Raw genomic sequence first — 15,168 nt, 5'->3', positions numbered from 1 at the left:
AATTTGAAAGAAAGAAAGCAGATTTCTCACCAGGCTTCCCCTTGCTATAAGCATGGTTTGTACTCTTTTCCATGTGCTCCCAGATCTTTCAAGCAAGTAGCATGGTCAAGAAAGTTCTGTTTGAAAAGAAACAGACATTTACTGTCATTGTTATACAAATAAACTTACATTAAAGCCAACAAGAAAGCACACTCATTCTGTCCTTAAACTGATAAAAGAAACCCCAATAATATGGGGCATGCAAAAATTGAGATAAAACTCAGTTTTGCTCCTCTCCACGGAAATCTTTAATAAATGGCGAAAGATTTGTTCATTCTGAAGAGAAACCAGAGCATGACCAAGATTCCACCTGTCGCCTGAGTGCCATGCCAGCAGTCCTCATTCAGATCAAAGTGAGCGCCCAATTTGAAAGAAAGCAGATTTCTCACCTGGCTTCTCCTTGCTATAAGCATGGTTTGTACTGTATTCCATGTGCTCCCAGATCTTTCAAGCAAGTAGCATGGTCAAGAAAGTTCTGTTTGAAAAGAAACAAACATTTACTGTAATTTCTATGCAAATGAGCTTTCATTAAAGCACACTCATTCTATCTTTAAACCGATAAAAGAAAATCCAAAAAGATGGGGCATGCAAAAATTGAGGTAAAACTCAGTTTTGCTCCTCTCCACGGAAATCTTTAGTAAAAGGCGAAAGATTTGTTCGTTCTGAAGAGAAACCAGAGCATGACCAAGATTTTCATCTGAAAATATGTGTTCTCCCTGCAGTTGTTGTCCCCAGATGAGAGTTCCCTTGTGCTGCCTCAGTTGAATCTCCTTTACTTGACAGAGATGTGCCTGAGCAGCGGCCCTCCCCAGCCCTATCCCAAATCATACTTATTTTGCATAGGAGATACCATGGTCATGAAGATTGTTCTCCCAGGGTGAGGTTCATTCATTGCATTCTGGGTATGCTGACCCCTGTGATTTCCCCAATGTGGGAAACTCGACTGCATTATTTGTGGTAGTGGGGGACTGTGTTTGTGCTTTCCTCTGGTCAGCTCTGGTAAAAGTCAGATTTCTTTGTCTCAGATCTTCCTCTAGCCTTGTTCTTCTTTCGAGAGTTCCCTTGTGCTGCCTCAGTTGGATCTCCTTCACTTGACAGGGGGTGCCCGAGCAGCAATCCTCCACAGCTCTAGCCCAACTCCTACTTACCTGCCAGGTGAGATACTATGATCTTCACTGTTAGGGCAATCAGGATGTGGAATTCCCTGCCAGGGAAGGTGGTAATGGCGGACTCTGTAATTGGATTTAAAAAAGGAATGGATACATTTCTGAATGAAAAAGCTATCTAAGGTTATAATACTTAAAATATCAACATGGTTAATCCGGGGGTAACATGAGTTATAGTAGCTAACTAGTCATAAAACATTATTCAGCAAGTATGTAGAATCATCACAACTTAAAACAGGTTGAACACGATGGGCAATTTGCCTCTATTCAACCTCAAAAACTATGTTACTATATGTTACTATATTACTATGTTACTGTAGTATACAGAAAACCAAAATGCAATGAACAGTGATAGTGAGCACTGATGAGGATACTAGAACTGACACTGAGCAGCAAGATGCAGCACTGGACTATTAGTAATGTACTGTAGTATGCTGAGCACCACAATGCAGCACAAGACAATGAGCAGTGATACTGAGCACTGATGAGGATACTACTGAGAACTGACACTGAGCAGGAGAGACACACTACTAGTATTACTGAGCAGCAATAAGTAACCACTGATACTGAGCACTGATATTGAGATTTCCACTGAGAGAACATAGCCACGTCCATTCCGCTCTCTCTTCAATGCACGAGTAAAAATGGCGGCAACGCGCAGCTCTTTATATGGAATCCGAATCTCGCGAGAATCCGACAGCGGGATGATGACATTTTCCCTTGTTCAGGTTTTGCGAGTCAGGCGGGAACAACCGAGCCTGCCTCGGACCAGTGTAAACAACGTGGAGTTCGTGGGGAATTCGGTTCTCGGAGAACCGAACCCGCTCCTCTCTACCTTATACCAATCAATTTTTTTATTTTCAATCTAAGCCCCTGCAGTTTTCTGTAAGCATCTGCTTCGCTATGATGATCAACAAGTCACAAGGGCAAACACTCAGGGCTTGAGGCGTAGATCTTAGGACCAGCTGCTACAAGCATGGCAGAGGTGTCACTATCACTGGTGACACCCAGAGAGGTGGCGAGGGAGATTGTAATGCAGTGCGCGCAGATAAGCAGCGCAATGGTAAAAAGGAGGCATGGTTTCATAGGTAGGGGCGTGGCCTGGTGGCCTGAATCTACATTTTGTTGCTCCGGGTGTCCCGGGGGTTGGGGGCTGCACCCGGGGACTAGTGTGTGAGCGGTGCTGGCTCCTGCACAGTGAAAGGGCATGGCCACCCAGCATGACGCCTCCCTTCTTGACCATGCTGTAATTGCAGTCGCACTGCAGTTCAGCGTGATCATAAAAAATGGTGTAGCCTCCTGCTGGTGCAGACTGTATGTGCGCGCAGGAAGCCGCCACCATTTTTGTGATCACAGCGGCTGAATGTGATGTCATACAGCCGCTGTGACCACGCCCCCTGTGTCTACTCCGTTGCAGACCCCATTTTGAAGCCTTGCCCCCGCACCGCTCCATCCCTGACTTGGAAATGGAGTGTTGCTGACCCACCTATCCCCCCCCGCCCCGATTGACAGGCAGAGGCGATCGCATTCTCTGCGGGGTGCCGCAGAAAATGCAGGCACATGCGTATGCTCTTAGCAATTTTTGCAGTTGGATCGCTTATTGTGATTGCAATCCAACCTGAATCAGGCCCTATTACCTATCACAATGCGCTGCGGGCAGTACAAAATTGGGTTAATATAGGAGAAAAACCCCCAGACCTGTGCTCCTTAACTGTACCTGGTGGCTAGTGGAGCGGCTGCCCAGTAATCAGTGTCCACGCCAGTGCGCACACGGTCCACCCCCTACGGCCACGCTCCCCTTCATCAGCGGCCTCGTGATCCGGAAGGGTGGTGTGTGTGTGACTGACCTTAGGATGAAACCGGACCCTCCGCTGCAGTGACCCAGCAACCAGGGCACGGGAGTATACAGCGCCGCTGGGAGTGATGAAGCTGCAGTAAAGATGTCTATTAGACCTAGCCTGCTGCAGCCCTTGTAGATTCTCATAAAACAAGTTCTTCTTTTCTTGTCAAAATTTATAGCTAAGAATAGGCTGCCTGAGGCAGGCCCCTGTTAAGTGGCCTGCTACTGAAGGCACCAACTACAAACTGAGCTCCCTGTTCATGGAAGCGGGGTTATAGAGGAGAATGCACTGAGCATCTTGGGAACAGTCAAAAGCTTTGAGCCGGTTGGTGCCTCAGATCAAGATCCTACTGTACACCCCAATGTGAATCCTTGTGGAGTCCAGTGTACCCCACAGAAGAAATTAATGTGTCACACCCATTGGCAGCAACCTTAGAATAGCTGCTGACGGGCACAATTGAGAAAGGAAGGGGGGGGGGGGGACATTTGAATCCAGCACATAAATGCAATTCAAATATGTAATTTGTACCTTCCTATTTTAAAATATAATGGATGAACCTCACCCTGTGAGAACAATCTTCATGATCAAGAGATCACATATGCAAAATAAGTATGAGTTGGGATAGGGCTGGGGAGGGTGGCTGCTCGGGCAGCCCCTCCCCCGTCAAGTTAAGGAGATTCAACTGAGGAAGCACAAGGGAACTCTCGTCTGGGGACAACAACTGCAGGGAGACCACATCTTTTCAGATGAACATGGGAGGGCGGAAGGCTGCCTAATACTGAAGCACCATCAAATATCAAACCATATGCAACATCTAGTACAAGCCTTCCTGGGGGAAGGTCTGCAGCAGACGGATTTGCATACAGTGATGTTATTCAAGCAGTGGGCCAAAGTTGGCTGGAACCCTCATCTGCATATGAAAAGAGAAAAGGGGCGTGCAGGGCATGGCGGCCTTTTGCAGTGCTTGGATGACCCCTAGTTCTCATTAAACACCCCCACCCTCCTTTGGTGTGGGGCTCATGTTGGCCATGCCCCATCCCCTGAAGCATTCAAGCTGATTTCTTGCAGCAGCTGGGCACTGTAACAGCTCCAGAGCTGTTCTGTAAGGCAAGTAAAAGGGTGTGGGCCCTGCAGCACCACCTGTAGTTTGCATTGTGCGTTGGAAGGCACAAAGTAAGCAGACGGGAGGAGAAGTCAGGATAGTGCGCAAGGGCATCCTTTTCTCTTAGTCCGTAGAGGATGCTGGGGTCACATTAAGAACCATGGGGTATAGACGGGATCCGCAAGAGACATGGGCACTTTAAGACTATCAAAGGGTGTGAACTGGCTCCTCCCTCTATGCCCCTCCTCCAGACTCCAGTTATAGGAACTGTGCCCATGGAGACGGACATTTCGAGGAAAGGATTTATTGTTAAACTAAGGTGAGCATCTTACCAGCTCACACCTTAAGCATGCCGCAGAACGTGGCATTCAACAGAACACAAGCCAACGGCATGAATAATTGCAGCAAAAAGCTGACCAGAACCATAACACAACATGTGTATAACCACAAGTAATAACTGCAGACACAGTATGGACTGGGACGGGTGCCCAGCATCCTCTACAGACTAAGAGAAAAGGATTTACCGGTAGGTATTAAAATCCTATTTTCTCATACGACCTAGAGGATGCTGGGGTCACATTAAGAACCATGGGGTTATACCAAAGCTCTTGAACGGGTGGAAGAGTGCGTACGACTCTGCAGCACCGAATTACCCAACTTGAAGTTATCATCGGCCAAGGTATCAAACTTGTAAAACTTAGCAAAAGTGTTTACTAAATAGCTGCTCGGCAAAGTTGCAATGCCGAGACTCCCCGACCAGCTGCCCAGGATGAACCCACCTTTCTAGTAGAATGGGTCTTCACCTAATTCAGTAACGGCAATCCTGCCATGGAATGAGCATGCTGAATCTTACCACAGATCCAGCGCATAATGGTCTACATGGAAGCAGGACACCCAATCCTGTTGGGAGCATACAGGACAAACAGAGCCTCTGTTTTCCTAATCTGAACCGTTCTGGTGACATAAATTTTCAAAGTTCTGACCACAGCCAGAGACTTTGACTCAACGAAGGTGTCAGTGGCCAAAGGCACCATGTGGAAAGATGAACCACCTTCGGCAGAAATTGTTGACGTGTCCTCAATTCTGCTCTATCTTCATGAAAGATCAAATAAAGGCTCTTGTGATACTGCATGGTTTGTACTGTTTTCCATGTGCTCCCAGATCTTTCAAGCAAGTAGCATGGTCAAGAAAGTTCTGTTTGAAAAGAAACAAACATTTACTGTCATTGTTATGCAAATAAACTTACATTAAAGCTAACCAGAAAGCACACTCGTTCTGTCTTTAAACTGATAAAAGAAACCCCAATAATATGGGCATACCTCCCAACTTTGTCGGCTCGCAAAGAGGGACACACGCGCGGCGAAGTCGCACGCGCTCCCAAAAAGGGCGTGGCCTAAGTAAAAAGGGGCATGGCTTCGCGGGAGGACCCGCGATCGCGAGTCACGCCCCCGTTTTCGGCACTGAGGGGGCATGCCCAGCGCTCTGTGAGCCGCTGGCATGCCACCTCTCCCTCTGACTTCAGTGAATAGACGCTGTGCGCACAGCGACTATTCACCGCTGCTCTGCTAAGCAGGGCAGCGACAGACAGAGCCTCCCAACTGTCCTCCCCACCGCGGGACACTGCGGCCCGCAGGTGGGACAGCGGGACAGTCCCCAAAAAACGGGACTGTCCCGCGAAAATCTGGACAGTTGGGAGGTATGATATGGGGCATGCAAAAATTGAGATAAAACTCAGTTTTGCTCCTCTCCACGGAAATCTTTAGTAAAAGGCGAAAGATTTGTTCGTTCTGAAGAGAAACCAGAGCATGACCAAGATTCCACCTGTCGCCTGAGTGCCATGCCAGCAGTCCTCATTCAGCTCAAAGTGAGCACCCAATTTGAAAGAAAGAAAGCAGATTTCTCACCAGGCTTCCCCTTGCTATAAACATGGTTTGTACTCTTTTCCATGTGCTCCCAGATCTTTCAAGCAATTAGTATGGTCAAGAAAGTTCTGCTTGAAAAGAAACAGACATTTATTGTCATTGTTATGCAAATAAACTTACATTAAAGCTAACAAGAAAGCACACTTGTTCTGTCTTTAAACTGATAAAAGAAACCCCAATAATATGGGGCATGCAAAAATTGAGATAAAACTCAGTTTTGCTCCTCTCCACGGATAATCTTTAATAAAAGGCGAAAGATTTGTTCATTCTGAAGAGAAACCAGAGCATGACCAAGATTCCACCTGTCGCCTGAGTGCTGTGCCAGCAGTCCTCATTCAGATCAAAGTGAGCGCCCAATTTGAAAGAAAGCAGATTTCTCACCTGGCTTCTCCTTGCTATAAGCATGGTTTGTACTGTATTCCATGTGCTCCCAGATCTTTAAAGCAAGTAGCATGGTCAAGAAAGTTCTGTTTGAACATAAATAAACATTTACTGTCATTTCTATGCAAATGAGCTTACATTAAAGCACACTCATTCTATCTTTAAACCGGTAAAAGAAACCCCAAAAAGATGGGGCATGCAAAAATTGAGATAAAACTCGGTTTTGCTCCTCTCCACGGAAATCTTTAGTAAGAGGCGAAAGATTTGTTCGTTCTGAAGAGAAACCAGAGCATGACCAAGATTTTTATCTGAAAATATGTGTTCTCCCTGCAGTTGTTGTCCCCAGATGAGAGTTCCCTTGTGCTGCCTCAGCTGAATCTCCTTTACTTGACAGAGATGTGCCTGAGCAGCGGCCCTCCCCAGCCTTATCCCAAATCATATTTATTTTGCATAGGCGATACCATGGTCATGAAGATTGTTCTCCCAGGGTGAGGTTCATTCATTGCATTCTGGGTATGCTGACCCCTGTGATTTCCCCAAATGTGGGAAACTCGACTGCATTATTTGTGGTAGTGGGGGACTGTGTTTGTGCTTTCCTCTAGTCAGCTCTGGTAAAAGTCAGATTTATTTGTCTCAGATCTTCCTCTAGCCTTGTTCTTCTTTCGAGAGTTCCCTTGTGCTGCCTCAGTTGGATCTCTTTCACTTGACAGGGGGGTGCCCGAGTAGCGACCCTCCCCAGCTCTAGCCCAACTCCTACTTACCTGCCAGGTGAGATACTATGATCATGAAGGTGCTTCTCCCAGGGCAAGGCTCACCCATTGCACTCTGGGTGTGGTGCCCCTGCGATTTCCCCAAATGTGGGAAGCTTGACTGCATAATTTGTGTTTCCCCTGGTCGGCTCTCGTATAATTCAGATCTCTTTGTCTCAGGTCTCTCTCCAGCCTAGTTTGCTGTCTGTTTCCACTTCTTTTTTCATGAGCCCCTCCCTTTTATACCCTTGTGCACTATCCTGACTTCTCCTCTTGTCTGCTTATTTTGTGCCTTCCAATGCACAATGCAAACTACAGGTAGTGCTGCAGGGCCCACTCCCTTTTACTTGCCGTACAGAGCAGCTCTGGAGCTGTTACAGTGCCCAGCTGCTGCAAGAAATCAGCTTGAATGCTTCAGGGGCTGGGGCATAGCCAACATGAGCCCCACACCGAAGGAGGGTGGAGGTGTTTAATGCGAACTAGGGGTCATCCAAGCGCCGCAAAAGGCCGCTATGCCCTGCACGCCCCTTTTCTCTTTTCATATGCAGACGAGGGTTGAAGCCAACTTTGACCCACTGCTTGGATGACATCACCGTATGCAAATCCATCTGCTGCAGGCCTTCCCCCAGGAATGCTTGCACTAGTTGTTGCATTTGGTTTGTTGTTTGGGGGTGCTTCATTATTAGGCAGCCTTCTGCCCTACCATGTTCATCTGAAAATATGTGTTCTCCCTGCAGTTGTTGTCCCCAGATGAGAGTTCCCTTGTGCTGCCTCAGTTGAATCTCCTTTACTTGACAGAGATGTGCCTGAGCAGCGGCCCTCCCCAGCCCTATCCCAAATCATACTTATTTTGCATAGGAGATACCATGGTCATGAAGATTGTTCTCCCAGGGTGAGGTTCATTCATTGCATTCTGGGTATGCTGACCCCTGTGATTTCCCCAAATGTGGGAAACTCGACTGCATTATTTGTGGTAGTGGGGGACTGTGTTTGTGCTTTCCTCTGGTCAGCTCTGGTAAAAGTCAGATTTATTTGTCTCAGATCTTCCTCTAGCCTTGTTCTTCTTTCGAGAGTTCCCTTGTGCTGCCTCAGTTGAATCTCCTTCACTTGACAGGGGGGTACCCGAGCAGCGACCCTCCCCAGCTCTAGCCCAACTTCTACTTACCTGGCAGGTGAGATACTATGATCATGTAGGTGCTTCTCCCAGGGCAAGGCTCACCCATTGCACTCTGGGTGTGCTGCTCCTGCGATTTCCCCAAATGTGGGAAACTTGACTGCATAATTTGTGTTTCCCCTGGTCGGCTCTCGTATAATTCAGATCTCTTTGTCTCAGGTCTCTCTCCAGCCTAGTTTGCTGTCTGTTTCAACTTCTCTTTTCTTGAGCCGCTCCCTTCTATGCCCTTGCGCACTATCCTGACTTCTCCCGTCTGCTTACTTTGTGCCTTCCAATGCACAATGCAAACTACAGGTAGTGCTGCAGGGCCCACACCCTTTTACTTGCCGTTCAGAGCAGCTCTGGAGCTGTTACAGTGCCCAGCTGCTGCAAGAAATCAGCTTGAATGCTTCAGGGGCTGGGGCATAGCCAACATGAGCCCCACACCGAAGGAGGGTGGAGGTGTTTAATGCGAACTAGGGGTCATCCAAGCGCCGCAAAAGGCCGCCATGCCCTGCACGCCCCTTTTCTCTTTTCATATGCAGACGAGGGTTGAAGCCAACTTTGACCCACTGCTTGGATGACATCACTATATGCAAATCCATCTGCTGCAGGCCTTCCCCCAGGAATGCTTGTACTAGTTGTTGCATTTGGTTTGTTGTTTGGGGGTGCTTCAGTATTAGGCAGCCTTCTGCCCTCCCATGTTTATCTGAAAATATGTGTTCTCCCTGCAGTTGTTGTCCCCAGATGAGAGTTCCCTTGTGCTGCCTCAGTTGAATCTCCTTTACTTGACAGAGATGTGCCTGAGCAGCGGCCCTCCCCAACCCTATCCCAAATCATACTTATTTTGCATAGGCGATACCATGGTCATGAAGATTGTTCTCCCAGGGTGAGGTTCATTCATTGCATTCTGGGTATGCTGACCCCTGTGATTTCCCCAAATGTGGGAAACTCGACTGCATTATTTGTGGTAGTGGGGGACTGTGTTTGTGCTTTCCTCTGGACAGCTCTGGTAAAAGTCAGATTTCTTTGTCTCAGATCTTCCTCTAGCCTTGTTCTTCTTTCGAGAGTTCCCTTGTGCTGCCTCAGTTGGATCTCTTTAACTTGACAGGGGGGTGCCCGAGCAGCGACCCTCCCCAGCTCTAGCCCAACTCCTACTTACTTGCCAGGTGAGATACTATGATCATGAAGGATCTTCTCCCAGGGCAAGGCTCACCCATTGCACTCTGGGTGTGGTGCCCCTGCGATTTCCCCAAATGTGGGAAGCTTGACTGCATAATTTGTGTTTCCCCTGGTCGGCTCTCGTATAATTCAGATCTCTTTGTCTCAGGTCTCTCTCCAGCCTAGTTTGCTGTCTGTTTCCACTTCTTTTTTCATGAGCCCCTCCCTTTTATACCCTTGTGCACTATCCTGACTTCTCCTCCTGTCTGCTTACTTTGTGCCTTCCAATGCACAATGCAAACTACAGGTAGTGCTGTAGGGCCCACACCCTTTTACTTGCCGTACAGAGCAGCTCTGGAGCTGTTACAGTGCCCAGCTACTGCAAGAAATCAGCTTGAATGCTTCAGGGGCTGGGGCACAGCCAACATGAGCCCCACACCGAAGGAGGGTGGAGGTGTTTAATGTGAACTAGGGGTCATCCAAGCACCGCAAAAGGCCGCCATGCCCTGCACGCCCCTTTTCTCTTTTCATATGCAGACGAGGGTTGAAGCCAACTTTGACCCACTGCTTGGATGACATCACCGTATGCAAATCCATCTGCTGCAGGCCTTCCCCCAGGAATGCTTGCACTAGTTGTTGCATTTGGTTTGTTGTTTGGGGGTGCTTCAGTATTAGGCAGCCTTCTGCCCTCCCATGTTCATCTGAAAATATGTGTTCTCCCTGCAGTTGTTGTCCCCAGATGAGAGTTCCCTTGTGCTGCCTCAGTTGAATCTCCTTTACTTGACAGAGATGTGCCTGAGCAGCGGCCCTCCCCAGCCCTATCCCAAATCATACTTATTTTGCATAGGAGATACCATGGTCATGAAGATTGTTCTCCCAGGGTGAGGTTCATTCATTGCATTCTGGGTATGCTGACCCCTGTGATTTCCCCAAATGTGGGAAACTCGACTGCATTATTTGTGGTAGTGGGGGACTGTGTTTGTGCTTTCCTCTGGTCAGCTCTGGTAAAAGTCAGATTTATTTGTCTCAGATCTTCCTCTAGCCTTGTTCTTCTTTCGAGAGTTTCCTTGTGCTGCCTCAGTTGGATCTCTTTCACTTGACAGGGGGGTGCCCGAGCAGCGACCCTCCCCAGCTCTAGCCCAACTCCTACTTACCTGCCAGGTGAGATACTATGATCATGAAGGTGCTTCTCCCAGGGCAAGGCTCACCCATTGCACTCTGATTTCCCCAAATGTGGGAAGCTTGACTGCATAATTTGTGTTTCCCCTGGTCGGCTCTCGTATAATTCAGATCTCTTTGTCTCAGGTCTCTCTCCAGCCTAGTTTGCTGTCTGTTTCCACTTCTTTTTTCATGAGCCCCTCCCTTTTATACCCTTGTGCACTATCCTGACTTCTCCTCCTGTCTGCTTACTTTGTGCTTTCCAATGCACAATGCAAACTACAGGTAGTGCTGCAGGGCCCACACCCTTTTACTTGCCGTACAGAGCAGCTCTGGAGCTGTTACAGTGCCCAGCTGCTGCAAGAAATCAGCTTGAATGCTTCAGGGGCTGGGGCATAGCCAACATGAGCCCCACACCGAAGGAGGGTGGAGGTGTTTAATGCGAACTAGGGGTCATCCAAGCGCCGCAAAAGGCCGCCATGCCCTGCACGCCCCTTTTCTCTTTTCATATGCAGACGAGGGTTGAAGCCAACTTTGACCCACTGCTTGGATGACATCACCGTATGCAAATCCATCTGCTGCAGGCCTTCCCCCAGGAATGCTTGCACTAGTTGATGCATTTGGTTTGTTGTTTGGGGGTGCTTCAGTATTAGGCAGCCTTCTGCCCTCCCATGTTCATCTGAAAATATGTGTTCTCCCTGCAGTTGTTGTCCCCAGATGAGAGTTCCCTTGTGCTGCCTCAGTTGAATCTCCTTTACTTGACAGAGATGTGCCTGAGCAGCGGCCCTCCCCAGCCCTATCCCAAATCATACTTATTTTGCATAGGAGATACCATGGTCATGAAGATTGTTCTCCCACGGTGAGGTTCATTCATTGCATTCTGGGTATGCTGACCCCTGTGATTTCCCCAAATGTGGGAAACTCGACTGCTTTATTTGTGGTAGTGGGGGACTGTGTTTGTGCTTTCCTCTGGTCAGCTCTGGTAAAAGTCAGATTTCTTTGTCTCAGATCTTCCTTTAGCCTTGTTCTTCTTTCGAGAGTTCCCTTGTGCTGCCTCAGTTGGATCTCCTTCACTTGACAGGGGGGTACCCGAGCAGCGACCCTCCCCAGCTCTAGCCCAACTTCTACTTACCTGGCAGGTGAGATACTATGATCATGTAGGTGCTTCTCCCAGGGCAAGGCTCACCCATTGCACTCTGGGTGTGCTGCTCCTGCGATTTCCCCAAATGTGGGAAACTTGACTGCATAATTTGTGTTTCCCCTGGTCGGCTCTCGTATAATTCAGATCTCTTTGTCTCAGGTCTCTCTCCAGCCTAGTTTGCTGTCTGTTTCAACTTCTCTTTTCTTGAGCCGCTCCCTTCTATGCCCTTGCGCACTATCCTGACTTCTCCCGTCTGCTTACTTTGTGCCTTCCAATGCACAATGCAAACTACAGGTAGTGCTGCAGGGCCCACACCCTTTTACTTGCCGTTCAGAGCTGCTCTGGAGCTGTTACAGTGCCCAGCTGCTGCAATAAATCAGCTTGAATGCTTCAGGGGATGGGGCATGGCCAACATGAGCCCCACACCAAAGGAGGGTGGGGTGTTTAATGCGAACTAGGGGTCATCCAAGCACCGCAAAAGGCCGCCATGCCCTGCACGCCCCTTTTCTCTTTTCATATGCAGATGAGGGTTGAAGCCAACTTTGACCCACTGCTTGGATGACATCACCGTATGCAAATCCGTCTTCTGCAGAACTTCCCCCAGGAATGCTTGCACTAGTTGTTGCATTTGGTTTGTTGTTTGGGGGTGCTTCAGTATTAGGCAGCCTTCTGCCCTCCCATGTTCATCTGAAAATATGTGTTCTCCCTGCAGTTGTTGTCCCCAGATGAGAGTTCCCTTGTGCTGCCTCAGTTGAATCTCCTTTACTTGACAGAGATGTGCATGAGCAGCGGCCCTCCCCAGCCCTATCCCAAATCATACTTATTTTGCATAGGAGATACCATGGTCATGAAGATTACTCTCCCAGGGTGAGGTTCATTCATTGCATTCTGGGTATGCTGACCCCTGTGATTTCCCCAAATGTGGGAAACGTGACTGCTTTATTTGTTGGTAGTGGGGGACTGTGTTTGTGTTTTCCTCTGATCTCTGGTAAAAGTCAGATTTCTTTGTTTCAGATCTTCCTCTAGCCTTGTTCTTCTTTCGAGAGTTTCCTTGTGCTGCCTCAGTTGGATCTCCTTCACTTGACAGGGGGGTGCCCGAGCAGCGACCCTCCCCAGCTCTAGCCCAACTCCTACTTACCTGCCAGGTGAGATACTATGATCATGAAGGTGCTTTTCCCAGGGCAAGGCTCACCCATTGCACTCTGGGTGTGCTGCCCCTGCGATTTCCCCAAATGTGGGAAACTTGACTGCATAATTTGTGTTTCCCCTGGTCAGGTCTCGTATAATTCAGATCTCTTTGTCTCAGGTCTCTCTCCAGCCTAGTTTGCTGTCTGTTTCCACTTCTCTTTTCTTGAGCCGCTCCCTTCTATGCCCTTGCGCACTATCCTGACTTCTCCTCCTTTCTGCTTACTTTGTGCCTTCCAACGCACAATGCGAACTACAGGTAGTGCTGCAGGGCCCACACCCTTTTACTTGCCTTACAGAGCAGCTCTGGAGCTGTTACAGTGCCCAGCTGCTGCAAGAAATCAGCTTGAATGCTTCAGGGGCTGGGGCATAGCCAACATGAGCCCCACACCGAAGGAGGGTGGAGGTGTTTAATGCAAACTAGGGGTCAGCCAAGTGCTGCAAAAGGCCACCATGCCCTGCACGCCCCTTTTCTCTTTTCATATGCAGACGAGGGTTGAAGCCAACTTTGACCCACTGCTTGGATGACATCACCATATGCAAATCTATCTGCTGCAGGCCTTCCCCCAGGAATGCTTGCACTAGTTGTTGCATTTGGTTTGTTGTTTGGGGGTGCTTCAGTATTAGGCAGCCTTCTGCCCTCCCATGTTCATCTGAAAATATGTGTTCTCCCTGCAGTTGTTGTCCCCAGATGAGAGTTCCCTTGTGCTGCCTCAGTTGAATCTCCTTTACTTGACAGAGATGTGCCTGAGCAGCGGCCCTCCCCAGCCATATCCCAAATCATACTTATTTTGCATAGGAGATACCATTGTTATGAAGATTGTTCTCCCAGGGTGCGGTTCATTCATTGCACTCTGGGTATGCTGACCCCTGTGATTTCCCCAAATGTGGGAAACTCGACTGCATTATTTGTGGTAGTGGTGGAATGTGTTTGTGCTTTCCTCTGGTCAGCTCTGGTAAAAGTCAGATTTCTTTGTCTCAGATCTTCCTCTAGCCTTGTTCTTCTTTCGAGAGTTCCTTTGTGCTGCCTCAGTTGGATCTCCTTCACTTGACAGGGGGGTGCACGAGCAGCGACCCTCCCCAGCTCTAGCCCAACTCCTACTTACCTGCCAGGTGAGATACTATGATCATGAAGGTGCTTCTCCAAGGGCAAGGCTCACCCATTGCACTCTGGGTGTGCTGCTCCTGCGATTTCCCCAAATGTGGGAAACTTGACTGCATAATTTGTGTTTCCCCTGGTCAGGTCTCGTATAATTCAGATATCTTTGTCTCAGGTCTCTCTCCAGCCTAGTTTGCTGTCTGTTTCCACTTCTCTTTTCTTGAGCCGCTCCCTTCTATGCCCTTGCGCACTATCCTGACTTCTCCTCCTTTCTGCTTACTTTGTGCCTTCCAACGCACAATGCGAACTACAGGTAGTGCTGCAGGGCCCACACCCTTTTACTTGCCTTACAGAGCAGCTCTGGAGCTGTTACAGTGCCCAGCTGCTGCAAGAAATCAGCTTGAATGCTTCAGGGGCTGGGGCATAGCCAACATGAGCCCCACACCGAAGGAGGGTGGAGGTGTTTAATGCAAACTAGGGGTCAGCCAAGTGCCGCAAAAGGCCACCATGCCCTGCACGCCCCTTTTCTCTTTTCATATGCAGACGAGGGTTGAAGCCAACTTTGACCCACTGCTTGGATGACATCACCATATGCAAATCTATCTGCTGCAGGCCTTCCCCCAGGAATGCTTGCACTAGTTGTTGCATTTGGTTTGTTGTTTGGGGGTGCTTCAGTATTAGGCAGCCTTCTGCCCTCCCATGTTCATCTGAAAATATGTGTTCTCCCTGCAGTTGTTGTCCCCAGATGAGAGTTCCCTTGTGCTGCCTCAGTTGAATCTCCTTTACTTGACAGAGATGTGCCTGAGCAGCGGCCCTCCCCAGCCATATCCCAAATCATACTTATTTTGCATAGGAGATACCATTGTTATGAAGATTGTTCTCCCAGGGTGCGGTTCATTCATTGCACTCTGGGTATGCTGACCCCTGTGATTTCCCCAAATGTGGGAAACTCGACTGCATTATTTGTGGTAGTGGTGGACTGTGTTTGTGCTTTCCTCTGGTCAGCTCTGGTAAAAGTCAGATTTCTTTGTCTCAGATCTTCCTCTAGCCTTGTTCTTCTTTCGAGAGTTC

The 15,168-nt window shown here is 48.6% G+C and overlaps 20 non-coding genes across 20 annotated transcripts; 15 read left to right on the top strand and 5 right to left on the bottom strand.

Moving 5' to 3' along the window:
- Positions 1 to 219: 219 nt before the first annotated feature.
- Positions 220 to 335, bottom strand: LOC135044760 (U5 spliceosomal RNA). Its single transcript, XR_010237300.1, has one exon. It is a non-coding gene; the product is annotated as a U5 spliceosomal RNA (small nuclear RNA).
- A 270-nt stretch (positions 336 to 605) lies between these two features.
- On the bottom strand, positions 606 to 721 carry LOC135044731 (U5 spliceosomal RNA). The gene has a single exon (XR_010237272.1). It is a non-coding gene; the product is annotated as a U5 spliceosomal RNA (small nuclear RNA).
- A 144-nt stretch (positions 722 to 865) lies between these two features.
- LOC135044645 (U1 spliceosomal RNA) lies at positions 866 to 1,028 on the top strand. Its single transcript, XR_010237186.1, has one exon. It is a non-coding gene; the product is annotated as a U1 spliceosomal RNA (small nuclear RNA).
- A 4,814-nt stretch (positions 1,029 to 5,842) lies between these two features.
- Positions 5,843 to 5,955, bottom strand: LOC135044799 (U5 spliceosomal RNA). Its single transcript, XR_010237338.1, has one exon. It is a non-coding gene; the product is annotated as a U5 spliceosomal RNA (small nuclear RNA).
- Positions 5,956 to 6,241: 286 nt separating this feature from the next.
- On the bottom strand, positions 6,242 to 6,358 carry LOC135044808 (U5 spliceosomal RNA). Its single transcript, XR_010237347.1, has one exon. It is a non-coding gene; the product is annotated as a U5 spliceosomal RNA (small nuclear RNA).
- A 270-nt stretch (positions 6,359 to 6,628) lies between these two features.
- LOC135044698 (U5 spliceosomal RNA) lies at positions 6,629 to 6,744 on the bottom strand. The gene has a single exon (XR_010237239.1). It is a non-coding gene; the product is annotated as a U5 spliceosomal RNA (small nuclear RNA).
- A 144-nt stretch (positions 6,745 to 6,888) lies between these two features.
- LOC135044976 (U1 spliceosomal RNA) lies at positions 6,889 to 7,052 on the top strand. Its single transcript, XR_010237512.1, has one exon. It is a non-coding gene; the product is annotated as a U1 spliceosomal RNA (small nuclear RNA).
- A 152-nt stretch (positions 7,053 to 7,204) lies between these two features.
- On the top strand, positions 7,205 to 7,367 carry LOC135044497 (U1 spliceosomal RNA). The gene has a single exon (XR_010237081.1). It is a non-coding gene; the product is annotated as a U1 spliceosomal RNA (small nuclear RNA).
- Positions 7,368 to 8,041: 674 nt separating this feature from the next.
- On the top strand, positions 8,042 to 8,205 carry LOC135045033 (U1 spliceosomal RNA). Its single transcript, XR_010237567.1, has one exon. It is a non-coding gene; the product is annotated as a U1 spliceosomal RNA (small nuclear RNA).
- A 152-nt stretch (positions 8,206 to 8,357) lies between these two features.
- On the top strand, positions 8,358 to 8,520 carry LOC135045122 (U1 spliceosomal RNA). Its single transcript, XR_010237655.1, has one exon. It is a non-coding gene; the product is annotated as a U1 spliceosomal RNA (small nuclear RNA).
- Positions 8,521 to 9,191: 671 nt separating this feature from the next.
- LOC135044905 (U1 spliceosomal RNA) lies at positions 9,192 to 9,355 on the top strand. Its single transcript, XR_010237441.1, has one exon. It is a non-coding gene; the product is annotated as a U1 spliceosomal RNA (small nuclear RNA).
- A 152-nt stretch (positions 9,356 to 9,507) lies between these two features.
- On the top strand, positions 9,508 to 9,670 carry LOC135044581 (U1 spliceosomal RNA). The gene has a single exon (XR_010237136.1). It is a non-coding gene; the product is annotated as a U1 spliceosomal RNA (small nuclear RNA).
- Positions 9,671 to 10,344: 674 nt separating this feature from the next.
- On the top strand, positions 10,345 to 10,508 carry LOC135045021 (U1 spliceosomal RNA). Its single transcript, XR_010237556.1, has one exon. It is a non-coding gene; the product is annotated as a U1 spliceosomal RNA (small nuclear RNA).
- A 972-nt stretch (positions 10,509 to 11,480) lies between these two features.
- LOC135045010 (U1 spliceosomal RNA) lies at positions 11,481 to 11,644 on the top strand. Its single transcript, XR_010237546.1, has one exon. It is a non-coding gene; the product is annotated as a U1 spliceosomal RNA (small nuclear RNA).
- Positions 11,645 to 11,796: 152 nt separating this feature from the next.
- LOC135045121 (U1 spliceosomal RNA) lies at positions 11,797 to 11,959 on the top strand. The gene has a single exon (XR_010237654.1). It is a non-coding gene; the product is annotated as a U1 spliceosomal RNA (small nuclear RNA).
- A 670-nt stretch (positions 11,960 to 12,629) lies between these two features.
- Positions 12,630 to 12,794, top strand: LOC135044398 (U1 spliceosomal RNA). Its single transcript, XR_010237002.1, has one exon. It is a non-coding gene; the product is annotated as a U1 spliceosomal RNA (small nuclear RNA).
- Positions 12,795 to 12,943: 149 nt separating this feature from the next.
- On the top strand, positions 12,944 to 13,106 carry LOC135045246 (U1 spliceosomal RNA). The gene has a single exon (XR_010237773.1). It is a non-coding gene; the product is annotated as a U1 spliceosomal RNA (small nuclear RNA).
- Positions 13,107 to 13,780: 674 nt separating this feature from the next.
- On the top strand, positions 13,781 to 13,944 carry LOC135045035 (U1 spliceosomal RNA). The gene has a single exon (XR_010237569.1). It is a non-coding gene; the product is annotated as a U1 spliceosomal RNA (small nuclear RNA).
- A 152-nt stretch (positions 13,945 to 14,096) lies between these two features.
- Positions 14,097 to 14,259, top strand: LOC135044424 (U1 spliceosomal RNA). The gene has a single exon (XR_010237024.1). It is a non-coding gene; the product is annotated as a U1 spliceosomal RNA (small nuclear RNA).
- A 674-nt stretch (positions 14,260 to 14,933) lies between these two features.
- LOC135045014 (U1 spliceosomal RNA) lies at positions 14,934 to 15,097 on the top strand. Its single transcript, XR_010237549.1, has one exon. It is a non-coding gene; the product is annotated as a U1 spliceosomal RNA (small nuclear RNA).
- The last annotated feature ends 71 nt before the right edge of the window (positions 15,098 to 15,168 follow it).

This window comes from Pseudophryne corroboree, unplaced genomic scaffold, assembly GCF_028390025.1.
Source record: "Pseudophryne corroboree isolate aPseCor3 unplaced genomic scaffold, aPseCor3.hap2 scaffold_90, whole genome shotgun sequence".
Classification (NCBI taxonomy): Eukaryota; Metazoa; Chordata; class Amphibia; order Anura; family Myobatrachidae; genus Pseudophryne; species Pseudophryne corroboree.
This window is presented reverse-complemented; position numbering and strand designations above follow the sequence as displayed.